This window comes from Ambystoma mexicanum, chromosome 6p, assembly GCF_040938575.1.
Source record: "Ambystoma mexicanum isolate Mex_15411 chromosome 6p, UKY_AmexF1_1, whole genome shotgun sequence".
NCBI classification, from domain to species: Eukaryota; Metazoa; Chordata; class Amphibia; order Caudata; family Ambystomatidae; genus Ambystoma; species Ambystoma mexicanum.
Genome location: NC_090935.1, coordinates 1,429,554,346 through 1,429,570,881, shown reverse-complemented (window position 1 = coordinate 1,429,570,881; position 16,536 = coordinate 1,429,554,346). Strand labels below are relative to the sequence as shown.

The 16,536-nt window shown below is 43.6% G+C and overlaps 1 pseudogene; it reads left to right on the top strand.

The window, feature by feature from the left end:
* The first annotated feature begins 1,979 nt into the window (after positions 1 to 1,979).
* On the top strand, positions 1,980 to 3,124 carry LOC138510840 (Y-box-binding protein 2-A-like; annotated as a pseudogene).
* The last annotated feature ends 13,412 nt before the right edge of the window (positions 3,125 to 16,536 follow it).

The window sequence follows — 16,536 nt, the reverse complement described above, 5'->3', positions numbered from 1 at the left end:
TGGGCCCATCACAAATTATTTTACTTTAAAGTATATACGTAATTAAAAGTGGCACCTCGGTGAACACCAACATACTTGTAAAAATATGTTAAATAGCACCATAATGAACTTGCCACTTATCGCCTGCATGTACGCCTTCTTCCCCATTTCTATCCCTATGATACTTTTCGGTCCTTTACATTTACTTGTTTTTAGTTTTATTTTATTTTTCCATTGCTTTTTGCTAATCTTTCCGGAGTTTTGCATATGTTCTCGCTCGTTCGTTCATTTGTTTGTTCGTTCCTCCCATCTTTGGTTATTTCTGTGTTATTTCCTTCTTTCCTACATTATTTCTTGCTTTTTCATTAGATGCCCTAAAGTTTTTGGGAGGGTCATAGGCTGCGTGAAAGGATACAAGCACTACATATGGCTGAGTCCAGGAGCTTTCCCGATCCAACAGTCAGATCAGCCCCGGCAAATGCACACCAAAATGACCTCCTAGAAGCACTGTGTGAAAATGGTACGATTGAACCCGTAGAAGTCACAGCATGGCGGATCCAGTGGCACACACAAAGAGAAAGTTCAATCTGGTCTTGACCTGTTTAGTCTCAACATGACATGATCATTGACATCTTCCGGATCCCCGGAATCCCAGATCTGGTTCTGATGCTCAACAACTCAGGTATGTTCACAAAGATGGGCATGTAAAATGCCTGTTACCAGGAGAGATTCCAGTGCAGTTTGAAATTACTCGGTGATCCTGGCTCCTTCTGGAGTGCTCAGAGACATGCAACTTCTCTACAGCCTTTTACTAGCGGACAATGGGTTTCAGCCACGGACGGGCCATGTACTGGGGAAAGCACAACATGTCACCTACTTCCAGGAGGATAGCCTGCTCTACAGGGAGATGCTGTGAAGCCAAAATAAGACACCGGGACTCGAGTGGCAGATGCTGCAGGAAGCAGAACGTGCGCTATGAAAGATCTGAGCAAAAGAAAGCACAATATTAGAATTATACACTTGGTTTTAAAACTCCCATATGTGGTTATTGTTTTTCTTCCAAAGAATGTTACAGGCAATGGACCGAAATAAAGGAATGCTTTTATTTTTAAACAGACCCTCATATACAAATACCGCTTCCCTTACCCCACCCACAATAACTAAGACTCATGTACCATTAATAATGATATAATGTAAATACACTGTGTAGATTTTCAACAACATCAATATTCAAGAAGCCCTGAACTCCAATTCCTCATTGGGCAAGTAAAGTGCTTATTCTGTTTTTTAAAATAGTCCAACATAGGTCCCTATAGAGCGCCAAAGTCACATAGTTCGTCATGCAATAGGTAAGTACATTTTTCGCAAATAAGCCTTTCCCACATTCTCGTGAGCCACGTATGCCAATATGGAACTAAAGTTATTTTCAATATTGACTAATGAATACTTTAGCTGAAATATAGGACTGTGTAACTACTAAAAGCTCTGTAGAAGACCATTGCTGCTGTTCTTTGTTAATTTTAGCAAGGATCATAACTTGGGAGAAAGGGCAGTTACTTTACTAATTCCATTTACCATATCATCCCACAACTTTACTATGTTGAGGTAAGACAACCGTATATACAAGAATGTCCCCACCTCACCACATCCAGCCAAACACAAGCCAATATCTTCTTTTGAGAAACAAATAGTATTTTCCGGAGTATGATAATGTCTAGACAGCATCGTAAATGCCTGTTCGCCATACTGAACATTGGATGAAGCCTTTTGTGTGCATTTCCATATACTCTCTTAAACTTCAGTGTTCAATTTTTTGTCAAGATCTGTCTGCGGAGCCTTAACATATGCTGGTTGAATGTTATTATAAGGAGTCATCAATGCTCTGTAAATCTTTGGGATTAATACTCTAGTGCCGGAAGGTATCAATACAATTTTTCTAGCTAGGTCAACTGTCTCATGGCCCCTTTTTTCATTACCAGGTTAGCGGAACCGGGCAGAGTATGAGCGACGTGGACACCTGCGGGCTCCCCGAGCCCATCCCGGCCGAGCCGGTGGCCCCAAAAGCGGCCACCCCGCTTAGGGGGCAGGCGGACAAGAGGGTGCTGGCAACACAGGTACAGGGCACAGTGGAATGGTTCAACGTCTGCAACGGCTATGGATTCATCAACAGGAATGACACCAAAGAAGATGTCTTTGTGCACCAGACAGCCATCAAAGAGAACAATCCTCGGAAGTTTCTGCGAAGTGTGGGAGATGGTGAAGTTGTAGAATTTGATGTTGTTGAAGGAGAAAAGGGTGCAGAGGCAGCAAATGTGACTGTGCCTGGTGGCGTGCCAGTCAAGGGTAGCATATATGCACCAAATCGTCACCGCTTTAGTCGCAGATTTTTCCATCCCAGATTGGACCAGCAGGGGGAGTATGACGGGGAAGGGGCCCCCTCCGAGCAGGTCAGCGAGGGTGAGCGTACTGAAGACTCCTCGCCTCAGCAGCAGAGACCCCAGCGGAGACGTCCACCACCATTCTTCTACCGCCGTCGGTTTGTGCGGGGTCCACGCCCACAAAACAGGCAACCGCAACAACCGGCATCATCTGAGGGTACTGAGACGGAGGAGCCTAAAGATACCACTCAACCGGTTCCAGATCAACAGCCAGCAGAACCTGGTCAGGAGAGGCCCCAGCCACGTCGTTTCAGCCCAAGATTCCGCAGGCCATTCCGCCCACATCCCCCATGAGAAGCCTACAACAGAAGGAGGGGACGGAGAGATCAAAGTGGCGCCAGAAGGAGCTGCCCGTCCTGAGCACCAGCGACAGCGAAACAGACCATATTTCCAGCGCAGGCGGCAGCAGTCTACCAACGTGGCACAGGCTGCTAAGAATTCGGCTACTGAGGCTGGCGGTGACCCATCCATCGGCATCACATCGGCGTAACAGCAGTACACCTGAATGACAACACCCAGGGTGTCCAGCCAAAGCCCTGTGGTTTTCATTTCCCCAGCTGCACAAAGATGATCCTTCACGTACCTTCGACTCAACCCATGCTCCCCTTGAATCGCGTCTCAGCAGCGCACAACCTTGGCATGGAAATCTTGACATGGCCCTACGACTTCCGGGGGTGGAGTATACCCCAGACACTTATCCAGGTCGGATAAGATGCTGATTTTTTTTTTTTCTTTCCTACTTTTTCCTACCAACATTTGTGTGAATCTCGTGCAGTTTGGGCATCAATAAAGAATGGAATTTGCACACAAAAAAAATAAATAAAGAATTTGGGTGTACAGAAAACATTCCTTTTCACCCAAATAAAAGGTCTCTTTAAAATGATTAAACATTTGGCTCGTATTATAGAAGAAAAGGTGGGAGATAAATATACATCCCCATTTACGCCATTTCTCAAAGCTACATGGACCGTAGGCTGAGGTAAATTGAAATGAATCAGGGTAATTGGTCCACATAGAGTGGGTAAAAATGTATCTTGCATGACCCTAATCCACAGCCTTGTGGTGGTAGCTACCAAGAGGATTTGGTACATTGCTATAGGCCTACCTGTTTTTTCACATCCAAGGCTTGTACCTGAGGGGCTTAACAACCATTGGTCAGTTCTTCTATCTGCTTCCGGATTTTCAGTATGTAGGGGTCACCCATTCATAAAGCACTCTTATCTGGGCTGCATACAATTAAGTAAGTATAGCCAGACATTCAATCCCACCCATACATCTTCACCAGTATGGTGTTTTTGCCAATTCTATGCAGTGTGTCATTCCTTATAAAATACATACCATCTCTATGTAAACATTGCAACATTCCCTTTGGGACAATAATGAGGAGAGTCTGGAATAGTAGCTGCGGAAGGGCCGACACCCTGAGTTACGCTATGAGTTTAGATCTTCTCTGATCTGTGAAAGAAGACAGTGATAATTAGCCACATCGGCTTCTAAGGGATGTTTGAAGATATAAAACACTAAGTATTTTATTTTAGCATGTGATCATATAAAGGGGCACATTTCTTGCACTAACAGAGCCAAATGTTCAGCATTTCAAAATGTCATGCTTATCAACATTAACTTTAAAACCAGCTATCAAAGAGAAATCCACCAGTACATTTATTCAAGTGGAAATTGCTGTGAGAGTGTCAAAAGAAAATTATCTGCATAAAAGTTACCTTGTTTTTAGTATTCCCATAACCAGTTGCTGGTAACACCCCATCCTGTCATATCTTTATCGCCAAAAGATCCACACACAGGGTGAAGAGGAGAAGTGTGAGCCAGCACACCTGCACCGTCCACCTCATATACGTAAGGGTGCCAAGAGATAGCCATTCACCAGTACACCGGCCAAGATCCTGTAGTAAATTGCCTAAAGATAGCTCTGAAGAACCCCAACCCATATCCCTTTAAGAAAGTTCAATTAACATAGTCAATGGCCTCCTTCCCATGGAGTGTACCAACCACAGCCCTGGGACCTATGAGCTATATCTAATCGAGCTATACAAATGATGTTTGGGAGGATAAGCTGAAGCCTATTAGCTAAAATTGTGGCATACCATTTAGTGTCAGAATTTCAGAGAGCTATGTGGAGATATGAGGCAAACAAAGATGTGCCTTGATCTGGTTTGAGTAAAATGGAAATATTTGCTTCTGCCAATGGTTGATGTCACTGCCCTCTTTGTCTTGATAGAGTTAAATGGACTTACACGCTCCGATTGTCACAGAGCCTGGTAAGATCGCCGTCCATTTCTATTTCTTCATTGTCATTTTCATTGTTTATTTGCTCCAATGCTCCCTTCCCTTGTGCTTTGAAACGCTGGCTTGTGTATAAGCACCTTATACATTTCCAGTAAATAAAATAAAATTAATAAGGCTTGGATATGTGCCCATTGACAATGAGAAAAGGATTTATGAAATATAACACAAAAAAAGCCCTTTTCAGTTTTATAGAATTTCCTCCTTTAAAATGTCCTTATCTAGTGTTTCTATCTTAAATTAGTAAATAGAAGGCCGATTAAAATTATTCAGAAATTCTAAAAAGGTTTTACTGTCAATAGTTTCACTGTACATAAAGAAGACAGATGCTAAAAAGAGATAACTAGTAATAAACAGGGGTCGAGCCAGCGTAAAAGAAAATATGTTCACTCAAAGGTCGTCGCACCGTATGGAGAGGGGAAAGCCCCCTTGGCCACAACACAGATCACCATACATGAGGCAAAAAGTAATAGAAAATACTATATTTATTTATTTCAATGTTATATCTTTAAAAAGAGTATTAAATCATCTACAACTATTGTACAATGTACAAAAATATATCATACGACTGTATAAAAAAGTGCATACTGTGATGAAGTGCTAGTTTCAGATATTGGCTGCTGCAAGAAATCACAAGGAAATAAATCTCAATAGTCCTAGAAATTAATCTGAGCATGCCGTGTAGGATGCCCCAAGCGAGTGAAGGGAATCACTCGGATGGGGAACCCCCGGTCGCCCTGACCAATCTAAATGTGTAGATAACAAATGTATATCAATAACACAATCTGAACAATGTTAATAATCTAGAAAAAGAAAAATTAATTACAAAAATCAAATTAGGAGCAAGCATGAAACTAGGAAAAAAAATCAATTCCAAAGGAAAAAAACAGCACAACACACACACTAACATCCAAGTATGGGATGCTGTGATAACTAGTCTTTAATCTTGTGAAATGTTGTACCATCACCACCACGCAGTTCCGCGGCGTGGTTATTCACTATCTTTGCCTTTAATTTATAAGCTACCATTTATCCTGCCTTGTTTCCCAATTCAAACTATTTTTCCCTACTACTCATCATTGCAAATTCAGCCTTATTAGCCCAGAGTAAATGTACCTGATTTGTCACTGACTGCAATTTATTAAATAGTCTCTCTGTTCCCGGGTCTGCAGCTTTAGATTTTGAAGCTCAGATGTTAATCTCTCAGCCACAACCGAGCACATTTTATTTAATCTGGCTGTTTTTCTCAGACAACAATGAGATTGATTAAGATCCCAGACTCTTTTTCTTGGAATTTGCTGAGTCATAATATTGCACTGGAAATTGTTTAGAACTAATTCTATTTGCACCACCTCAAGGTAGATAGATTTCCAATTCGCAGGCAACATCAATATTCTAGATGTAAAGAAACTGTAGAACCCCTATTCTCTGATTGGAGGAATTGAAGTGCCCCATCATTTAACGATATGCGTTTGAATGGAGGGTACCAACAATTATTCTCTACGTACATTTCTGCCAAGCATCCCCATCTTAACATTGTAATAAAACAAATCATTGTTATAATAACTTTCACTTCATGAGTCAGAAAAACAATGCCCACAAATTACCACACCAGAAAAGAATTAATTAATGTAGCACACGAAACAGAAAAGGACCTACAAGGATAACCTAAAGGTGCATACCTAGGCACAAAGTATCTGTAAAAAGTGCTAAAACACACCTCACAGTGTCTAACTCCCTGACTGGTATATGCAGCCTACCCAGACCTCAGCTCGATAACAAAACACACGAACTACAAGCATCGTATCCACGCCTAACAGGAGTTTGCATCAACCAGCAAATATAAACTGTGAAAGCTCATACACGAGCTTCACCTCCGAAAGTTAGACTATCACCTGGTACCAGGATATGACAACAGTGCTTCTAAATAAAGATTCCGATATTCAACGTGGCTACCAAAGCATGTACTGATAGTAAAAGACCAACTGACGACGTATTTGTCTTCTGAGGTATAATCCTGCTCACGCCCTTGTGTCACTTTCCCAGATGCAGCCTTTCTTTGTCTATCTTCCGTGGACCAGCCCAGTTTGAAAGCAGGGCCAGGAATGCAAAGATACACCCTCAACGCCCAGGCTGCGTCTTCTAGCGGTGTAAATCTAGCAGAAGTTACTTTCCACTCAAGGATCAGGCCACATGGGAAGACCAGTACAATGCAATGCTCTTCAGTTGTCATTTCTTAGTTGAACAATGTCTTTCCCCTTTATGAGATCTCGCCTTTGTCTAGAAGGTGTTTTTCAGTCAAAATAAGTATGAAATTTGATTATTAAATGTAGCGGCCCCTAAAGGAGCCTCTCTGCATATTCGGTCAGTGACAATAACTTCCTTATGTACGGCAGGAGCAATTGACTGGAATAATTGTTGAATCCAGTCCTTCAAATCTGAGCCATTGATGTCCTCAGCGAAGCCTCTGGTGCAAAGATCCTTGTGGCAATGACAATTTTCCAGGATTTTTAGGTTCTCCAACAATATGTTTAACACTGGCTTCACGTTGGTAAGATCATTTTTAGCAGAGGTGGGTTTGTCTTGGTCCTCTTCTTCAGACTGCTCATTAGTGTCTACCTGTTTCCCTGAGCTATTTCTTGCTTCAATTTCGTAAAAAAGTTGCGTAGATCCGCTGTTGCTTACTGAATTCCCTTTGTTAACGTGCCCACTATGTCATGCCCCAATTGCGCAGTCATTCCATTAGGTATTTCTTAATAAGAGGGATACTACTTTGGGGATGCGTGCAATGTTTACTGTGGTTAGCACCTGCAGAATCAGGGTGGGATCCCACTTGTCTGCCATATTTCCTTCTTTGTAGGGTGTTGTTTGTTAAAAGGACACAATAGACACAGGGGTGGACTGGGAACTAAAAGAGGCCCTGGAAATAATTACTGGGGACCAAAAGAGGCCCTGGAAATAATGTTCAAAGTGGCCCCATATGACACATTTTCAGCAAGCCCAATGCTTTTCCTGTGAGAAAATGTTGAAATGCCACACAAAAGAGGTCCAGGGTGCAGAGGCCCACCGGGAAATCTCCAGAGTTCTCTACAGGCCAGTCCAACCCTGAATAGACAGTGCCTTCTATACAGACCTCTCCATCATGACATTTGCTCAGCACAAGGCAACATACATTGGCCCAATTTCTGCAATAGTTGGTGTTTATCAGGGCTATGAAGTAGTAAAGTAGAAATTAATTTCAGTCTAATGTAGCGCCACCCGCTAAGGGTTACTTTGCTCAGTTTGCTCACTCTCTTACAAAAGACAAGTTCCGCGCTTCCCAAGCTCAATTGCAGTATCACTAATGAGCAAGTCCGTGTTCAAGCCACACCTCGGAACATTCAGACCGAATGCATACACTGGCCTTAATCATAATGTTGCTGAGTCATCCTCTCACACTCCCACCATCCCCCTCACTCACGTCGTGAATGCTGCAGATGTTCAACATAAAGAGCACAGTGTGTTTGCAGTACGGTCATCGCGCACGCCATTTTGTGAGAGTGACAAGGTTATAATAAAAATGTCTCTTTTAGCTCTCTGCAAGACCAGATCATTTCAGCTCTCTGTGAATTACAGCAGTGTCACTTCTTCAAGGTCACAGCTCTCCATTCATGGATTGCCTTCCTTTTTGGTTGCAGAAATGAGGTTCCGTTTAGCTGGGGTTGCAGAGCTTGTATTTCAAGAGGCCATGTACTGCAGCAGCCGGCCACCCCTGAATTAAACTATTTTGAAGAGGAGAGTGAAATCAAACAAAGAGAACGGCCAAAAATAAAGAAAAGCTAAAATAATTAATATGGCTGATGAATTATTACACAAGAGTTATAAAAAAAAATATCCAGCAAAACCGAACCACTACGGAAACGACTCCAGAAAGGAGAAGAGTACTTAACTTATGGAATGTGGAAACCTGGGAGAATAAGAGAGGACATACTCAGTGGCCCGCGCCATCATGTAGCCTTCCTGTAGCCCACATTTATCATGGTGAAAGCCCGTGTGCACGGAAGTGACGCCACTCCCAAACAGAAAGTCAAAGGCAAAGTATGATTGGTGGCATTTATGTCAAAGACCTTGGGCCTCATTAAGAGTTTGTCAGTATTAACTGCAGACATAGTGTCAATTAGATGTACCATTACTGCATGCGATAAGCATGCATTAAAGGAAACAGGTATGCATGATTAAGAGCCATGAAGATCCTTCAGTTATTCCCCATTTTGCAGTCGTATTGGATTCCATTGGCGAAATGCAGTATTACCGCTGTTGGTAATACTGCAGTGGTAATACTGCTTGCAGTAATGCTTTTGTGTGGAGGCAATTTCCTGCAAACAAAAGCTGCCTGTTTCCAAGAGATTCAGAACTGAAATTCGGAATTTGGTGGAGTGGTAAAACATGTTGTGCTCGGAAACAACTGCATGTTTACCATTATCACTGATCTCTTAACAAGGCACTCATTACGAGTTTGACGGTAGCCGTGCCTGTATTACGAGTTGAATGGGCCGGTAATTGCCCATTCGCGGGTGCCCGTATGGGCGGGCTCCCGATCCCCAATGGGGGTGGGGAGCATGATGCACCGGCACCGTTGATAACGGTGCCGGTGCAATCACAAGTTCTGCTCCCGGGTGCTGCTCTGCACGCCTGGTCTGACCAGGCGTGCAGAGCGGCACCCACAAGCAGAACTCGTAATGTGGCGGTACGGTAACAACGGTGCCGGTAGCACTACTGGCGCCGTTGTCACTGCACCGCCGCATTCGTAATGAGGCCCCTTCTTGTCCCCGTCAAAGCTTTCCATAAAGAGACACGAATGCTGGTGTGCGCCCAGGCTGCTACCTGCTCCAGGACACCTCTGGGGAAGGCAGCTCTACCTCTTTGCCGACCACAAACTGCTGTCAAGCAAATTGAGTCAAGGAGGTATAAAGCTTGCCAGCCACACATTACGTAGGAGCCCTAGCAGCAAAGCATCTAGGGGCCATCTTCACTATGGGAACAGAGTGGAAAGCTATTCAGGCTGACAGTTATATTTTAAGGCACCATGCTAAAACCTAACAAGCGGCCACATTCCTGCAAAACAAATATCTTGTGCTGTCAGTGGAGGACCTCATCCATAACACAGGAAAACCACTGAATGAAGGGTATTGCAGGGCAAATGCAGAAGATGAAATCATCCTTGTGAAAGTAAGAACCTATGCCACGAATGGATGGCGCGGCGAGGAGCCTTGCCTGTGCCTTAAAGACATGAAGAAAAGTAGCCACAAAAATCACAGCTGAGCATAATTTTGCCTTCAGGAATGGTAAAGCAAATCCCCTGAGTGGCATGAGGTACACTATCATAGAGATATCCTATGAGAAACACCTGAACCCCACCTTGGTCTGGAGGAGAGTAAGAGAAGCATACTAGTTGCTAAGTATAGACAGAGAAATGAGACAGAACATGCGCAACTGTCAAGCATGAAACCACTGCAATAAATATCTCGGCAGCAGGCAAGATTCCCATCAAAATGTATTGGACAGGTGTATAGGAGAAATTAGAACTCGATGTCATTTGACTGATGGAGCTGATGCGACCAAAGAGCAGGTTTTGAGTCGTTCTAGTTGACTATAGTTTAGTTTAGTTTATTATTTATAACACGCTACATACATGCGAGCCTCAGAGAGCATACAAAACACAACCAACAACAGAAAAGGGGAAATAAGGGAGCAGGGGAATAAGAAAATAAATAACTAATTCCTCTGTCGAACAGATGGGTCTCAAGGCCCTTCATAAACTGCATCAAACTGTGGCTAGTCTTTGTTAGGCAGAATTGCAGGCAGTTTCCTCTGGGAACACCACACACTATTAGGACTACAGGTGTAAGCAAAAGCCAACCTTTGGTATAAGTCTGTACCACACACATTTGGTAGCAAGCTGAGCAGCCAGGCTTACCTCAAGAGGGAATGTGAGCAGTAGAAGGAGTTACACAGAAGTATCACAATCACAGTTATTCAAGTAAACACTTACTCAAGGTTTCTTGGTAAAAAATACTTAAACATTTATTTACACAGTCATTTAGAAAATGTTCACTAGTAGAAACCAACTCAATATTAAACACCAATATACTACAGTATCAAACTCTAAATTATAAAGACAGTTAGCACTCCCCTGAAAAAGGAGCTAAAGGGCACTCCAGTACTTTTAAATAGGAATAAAAAGCATAGGTTTGTACAAAGGGTTAGAAAACACTTCTTTTAGATAATGCAAAGCGATCAATGTACCAGGAGGGACAGTTCAATTCAATAGGCCAGGCCAAAGTCAATAGTCTAGTGTTCTTGGATAGGACAGCACGGTTCTGGTACAAATGGAGAAGTCTTTGTAAAAGTTTTAAGAAGTAGTTCAGGCAATAAAGAAAGATATGCTGGGTCACAAGCTGATAAGGCCTGTGAGTTGGGAAAGTTTCACGAACTTCCACCGCAAGAGTTGGGATCTATCAACCTTATGACACAATACCTTAAAGTGGAGCAAAAAGATGCAGCTGAAGACGTAGGTTCCTGGCAGGTCCTGCAGGTCCCGCTGTTCCTGAGCCTCAGTCGGGGGGACAAGAGGGAGGACGTCGGGGGACTCCTGAACTGCACGGGATCTTTGTCGCAGGCGTCACTTCAGCTCAAGTAACTGTGGCTTCCAAATGCAAACTGGTTTCCTTCCCCCTGGTTAACCTTAACCAGCTCCGAGAATGGTGTCCAGGTGTTTGCTGAGTTGATTGGACCCACCAACTCAAAGGGTGAAGCCGTCCTTGAAGGAGCTCTTCTGTCGATTGGAGATCTGGCAATTCGGGGTTGCAGCAGGGCTTCACCGAGCAAACCAACTCTCTAGTGGTTGCAGTAGCCGTCCTCTTCCAGCTCGTCTTCGGTACTTTTGTTCCAGTGGTCGACTCTGCCTTCCAGTCCTGGAGACTCGCCTTTTAAACATTTTACTCCCATTCATTCCAGCCTAGCTGCCACTCACCCAGCAGGGTGGCTGTCCTTGCCGGACAGTCAGCCAGTCAATCACGCCAGAGTGCATTTGGGTCTCCTAGGAGACTAAGCACAGGGAGTTTCGGGCACCTCCCTCACTTCCTGCCCACCCCAGACACTCAGACGCCAAGGGCAGAGTTCAGTCCGGAAGCTCGCCAAAGGCTCACAAACAAAGGGAGCAAACCTGGTTTGGCGCACAGAGTTAAACACTAGAAGGACTTTTCCACAAAGAAACAGCGAAAAAAGATGACCAGAGTCGGTTTTTACAGAGGGGTCTTTGGTGCCATATTGAAAAACTTGGCTGCCCCGATTTTTAGCTACCGGTGTTCGCGGTGGGGAAAAATCATGGTAGTTCGTTATAAAACCACTGCTACCGGCCATTTCAATAGGTCAGGGTAGCTTTTGACAGCTACAAGAGTGTTTGGACATAGGGGATACTAAGTAACCCCTCCAGCACTCTATAGGAAGATAGTTTGTGCTGGGTCTACAAATTTAAAAAGACTAGTAAAGTCAATTTAAATTTACATTCTCTGGGGAACAATAGTTCATTCCAGAGAATGTATTTAAACCTTGGTGAGTCCAAGGGACACCCCTGTGCCACTGCACTTAAGGTGCTTTGTGACACAACAATAAAAGATGATGCCTTATGGGGTTTATCTAAAAACTCCATAACCAAAGAACACAAGTGTAAAAAACACACATAATTAAAAAGTACAGAGTCCCAAAGTTCAGCAGAAGAGCTGGGGGTCTCTAAGGTAGAGAGGAATTAGCACATTTTGAGAATTCTCCCGAACAGTCTTCACGAAAATTGGGACTACATTCCACAGTGATTGAGCCCATATATTGAAGCAAGGTCCTCCAAACCTTTTCAGAGCAAAGAGTGATTGGTCAAACAGATTATACTTATTAGAACTGTCGGAACGTCATGGTATCAACAGCAAGACATACACAAGTGACCACAGTTCAGGGGTGTTTATTGAACTTCAAAAAGATGGGAGCAAGCTACGACCATCAAATAATAATAACACATCCTAGTGGTATCTTGACAAAATAAAAGGGCCTATACTGATAAACATATTGCCAATCCTTACCTCGAAATACAAATAGTGTCGGAAACAATGTTATGTAAAAGAAAGACGTGTTACAAGAAATGATATGTCACAATATTCAGGTCGTTGGCCTCTCTTCCCCATGTTTTTAGCACAGGAAAAGGTGCACACTCGAGCTTGGCACAGTCTCTGGCTTCTTCAGCACAAGGGTGCAGTTCAAACAGTAGTATCAGGGCCTTCTGTGCTCAAGTCTCTTTGCCTTTGAAACTCTTTTCTTTCAGAAGACCTGATTCAACAAACAAATGATAAGTTCCTTTCCTCTTAGGATTTCACACATACTCAAATTACTCAGGTGATTCACTATTCACCTCGGATACCCCTCAGTCGGGCTCAGATCCTCCTTAACACAATGCTTGTAGGATTTTCATACATCCAGTTTCTCGGGTGATTCACGGTTGACCCTGGATCTCCCTCATCTCGGCTGGGATCCATTTTAATACAATGTTCAATCAGTCTCCCTCCACCAGGCTTGGCCCAACTTTACTCCAATTTAACACAAACTTGCTGTAACCCAAAGCTTTCAATTGATCACCCTCGTTCGGGCTCAGACCAACTTTATTTACTTCGTCATCAACTTTCTTTACTGTATCAACATTGAAGACTTTCAATTGTACACTGGATTATGCTTGACCCGTCGCAGGACCACTTCGATTCACAATCCTTTGCCACTCTTTTGCTTTTGCCACCTCTCAGTTGCATACCTTACAGAGACCTTCGAATGAGCACGCACAACTCTGTCAAAGGTATGGTATTTTGGTTTCAAAGTTCAATCACTCATCTGTTGTTCAATTTTACTTGAGTTGGTTATCACATGCGTTTCATATACTGTTTGCTTCAACTTGACTATAGAGACAATCCAGTTTATTCAGTCTGCGTGTTGATCCTAGAATAAGCTGCTCTGTTTTTTTATCGTTCAATGCAAGGGAATTTAAATCCATCCAGGACTGGATGGATGCATAGATTTTATTAATGACGCTAGAGTCCTGCAGATAGAAACCAGAAAGTTGAAACAATATCTGTGTGGCATCTTCGTAGTTGGTGTATGACACTCCGAACCCATCCAGAAGATCACATCGAGATTTTGTATAGCTATCGAATAGGAGAGGGGATCGGCAGAAACCCTCAGGACCCCAATTAAGGGAGATGGGTATAGCTTTATGATCTTCCTTTGCCACCCTCACCTTCCAAGGTGCCAAGAAGGACCCAATCCAGGAAGCAGCTTCCTTGGAACACCTTCCAATTGTAATACGCCTTTCTACCAGCTGAGCATGGTCGACCAAGCTGAACGCTGCCGATACATCTAAAAGCATAATAATATTGCCAATATTTGATTTTAAATCCAGTAAGGCAGTTTCGGTGCTGTGTTTAGTACGGAAACCAGATTGTCTGATTCCTAGCATATTATCAACTTCAATAAACTCATACAATTGATGACAGTAGGCAACCCAATCCAGAATGTTTAGAAGGAAGGGAACATTTGTGATAGGTGTATAATTTGCAGTAACAGCAGGGTTCAAGTTGTTTTTCTTAAGAAGTGGGGTGATCCAGGCTTCTTTGAGACATACAGGTACTTGGGCTTCTGCAAAGGAGGTATTTATGGTTTTAGTAATCCAGGGTAATACCAAGTTAAGGGAATTTTTGAGGAGGAGGTCAGGGCATAGATCTCCTTAGAAAGTAGTGGGTTTCATTTACTATGTCCCAAACCTCACTCTCTGTTCCTTGTTTAAAAGAGAAAAGGGGCTGATCCTCAACAGCAACCTCTTCATCTAACAATAACTCAACTGTTGCTAAGGGAGGCTTCTCTAGAATCAGCAGTCGATTATTGATGGATTCCTGGTGGCAAAGAGTTTTCCTTACTAACTCATCCTGTATGCATTGGTACCAGTTGTTGTCAACTTCAATGTTGAAGTTGCAGGGAGATTTTCCTTCAAGTTCACGCAGGATAGAGAAGAGTTCCCTGGAGTTCCATTTTGAGACTGTAACCCTTTCTGTATAAATGGTCTGTTAAGCCGCAAGGGTGGCCTTCTTATATTCTTTTACTGAACCTCTGTATGATGAAAGAGTAGCAGCGCATGGGCGCTTCCACCACATATGTTCCTGAGCGCGCTTATGTTTCCTGGATATAATGACATTGGGCCTCATTACAAGTTTGCTGGTCCGGGAACTATGGTACCAGTAAGCTTGCCGGTACCGTAGTTCCCGGACCGGCAAACTACGACTTGTGCTCATGGGTGCCTTTCTGCACGCCAGGGCTGACCTGGTGGGCAGAGCAGCACCCGCGAGCAGCCACCGGCACCATTCTGAATGGTGCCGGTGCAACCGACCTCCCAATTCCCAGCTCAATGGGAATGGGGGGCATTTTTTGTCCGGTGTCCGGTGTCCGCGAATGGGCAAATACCGGGTGTGGAGGTATTTGCAAGTACCGGAAAAAAAACACAAGTTTGGCGGTAATGAGGCCCATTGTCATTAAACCATGGGCCTCATTAGGACCCTGGCGGTAGCCGTGCCCTTATTAAGGGCATGGCTGCCGCCGGTAATTATTTTTTTCTGGGGCCCAGAAAAGGGCAATAACCGGGTCATGCCGACCTTGGTGGACCCGGTTATTGACATTTTCTGGGCTCTGGAAAAAAACATTCCCCATTCACATTCGAGCCCCATACAGCTCAATGGGAATGGGGAGGATGCTAACAACGGGCCTGTTAATGACAGACCCGTTGTTAGCATCTTGGACTGCTAGCGAGACCCGCTAAGGACGCCTGGTGTGACCAGGCATTCCTTAGCGGGTCCCGCAGCAGTCCTCGTAATAGGGCAGCCTGTAATGAACAGTGCCGGTCCCGTACCGGCACCGTTCATTACGTGGTCGCCTGCCTCCTATTGAGGCCCCATGTAATCCTTTTTGTATCACTTTTGGGAATTATTGTACGTAATGGAGCTAAGGAGTCAAACGCTGCATTAGTAATCTGTTGAAATTGACATGTAAAATCTTTAAAATAAATAGTAGCAGACACATTAGCAAGCTGAGATAAAACTAGAGCAGCAAAGGCATCGGGAGTGGCTTTCTTGAATTTCCTAAATGTCGGAGAAGGTTAAAAGAAATTAAGAAGTGGTCAGACCATGGACATTCCATCAAAGAAATAGGTGAAATTGTAATGTTCTGGGTCAGCACCCAATCAAGAGTATAACCCTCCAATTGGGGGGCCATTTTAACATGTTGGAGAAGGTTAATAGCTTCAAAGGTATTTATAAGAGAGGTGGCACCAGAGTCTGAGCTATCATTTACCCACAGATTGGAGTCACCAAGCAAAAGCACCCGAGAAGTGGATTTAAATTATTCATTCAGAACCACTACCAGTTGCTCCTCAAACCTGGGGTTTTAACTGGTGTTCTATATAAGATTGAAATACTCACCTAAGTGGTTGGATTAACATTCAATTTAACAAATAGGAGCTCACAACAGTCAAGGTTTAACGTGTTGACTGTGGATTTTAAGGTCCTTTTTAAAAATAAACACATCCCCGTCTGGAGCCAACTCTATCTACTCTCAAAAGATTGTAGCCCTCAAGGGTGGCTAGGAGAACGGCATGTGTAGAGGAGTCCTGGAGCCACGTCTCAGTGACTGAGAATAGATCCACTTGCGATTCCATCAAGTAGTCAGCGAGTTCGGTCGCATGACATACTAGTGAAAGAGT